The following is a 1,053-nucleotide window of genomic DNA, read 5'->3' on the forward strand; positions in this document are numbered from 1 at the left end:
CTTTACCAACCTGCTTCCCCCAGTAGCAGACCCACCCCAGGAGTGGACAGGTGACCCAGGCCTGGTGTTGCTCTGGCGACAGAGATTGGCCCAAGGAGTGGGCTTGTGCCCCAGGCAGTGACAACTGGACTCCTTCCCTGGCACTGATGGCTGGACCCTGGTGTGAGGAAGCCAAGAGGATGAGAATCTAGGGGCTGTTGGCGGCATCCAGGCTCTACTATGTGGAGTCCACCTGCAGGAAAAATGAGACCAGCTGGAAAAGAGATGGGAGAAAGATGCAGCCTTTCCGTCGGCGCTGTGAGCTTCCCAGACTCATACCCCCTCACTTACTCCCCTTTAATCTCAGCCAGTCTGAGCAGCTTTCTGCCACTCGCTAATCAGATTGTTCTCACTACAACAATCCTCCTTTGGAGACATCCAGTTTTACGTCTTTGACCAAACCTCTAGGCAAAGGACTCCCACATTCTACCTCCAGCCTCAATTCTTTCCCAAGCCCTGGTACCCCATTTCTAACTCTCCGTGCTGGACATTTTTCCCGGAGGTCCCACGGGCCCCTCAACTTCCACGTGTCTAAAACTCATCATTTCGGAGCTGCTCGCCTTCTCGTCCAGGCTCTGTCTTGGCCTCCGGTGCTGCCTTTCTCTTCCCCAGACCTCCCTCCTCTCTCTCCTTCCTGCCCCAATCAGTCACGGTCAGTCACTAAGTTCCACTGCTTCTTCCTCCATACTGCTTCCTACAGCTCCCCCTCCCTTTCTGTTCCTCATCCACTGTGCAGTTAGGGGCTTAGCTTCTCGCTGTGTCCCCTGACTCAATTTGTTGGATGTATCATAACCAGAAGAGCAAGCCCCTTAAGATGCTCTCTGCTGACTCCAGTCTAGACTCAGTAGTGGGGCCCACAAAGCTGCCTCTCCAGCTTCATGCCACATGTCTCACCTACAAGACCCCTCTCTATAAACCAATTAAATCCCTGCTCCCTCTGCTCACATGGCCTCTTCCCCTTCTGGTGCCGTTCCTCTGTGGTCCACTTGCTATGGGGTCCCAATGTGATAGCAT

General features: G+C 54.0%; 1 long non-coding RNA gene across 1 annotated transcript in view; it reads right to left on the reverse strand.

Moving 5' to 3' along the window:
- LOC103605329 overlaps positions 1-175 on the reverse strand; it is a 2,169-nt gene extending 1,994 nt beyond the window's left edge. The window contains exon 1 of the long non-coding RNA XR_551785.1: positions 36-175. This is a non-coding gene — a long non-coding RNA (uncharacterized LOC103605329). The remainder of the gene's footprint in view (positions 1-35) is intronic.
- Positions 176-1,053: the final 878 nt, after the last annotated feature.

The sequence above is a fragment of the Galeopterus variegatus genome, unplaced genomic scaffold, assembly GCF_000696425.1.
Source record: "Galeopterus variegatus unplaced genomic scaffold, G_variegatus-3.0.2 Scaffold5741, whole genome shotgun sequence".
In the NCBI taxonomy this organism is placed as follows: domain Eukaryota; kingdom Metazoa; phylum Chordata; class Mammalia; order Dermoptera; family Cynocephalidae; genus Galeopterus; species Galeopterus variegatus.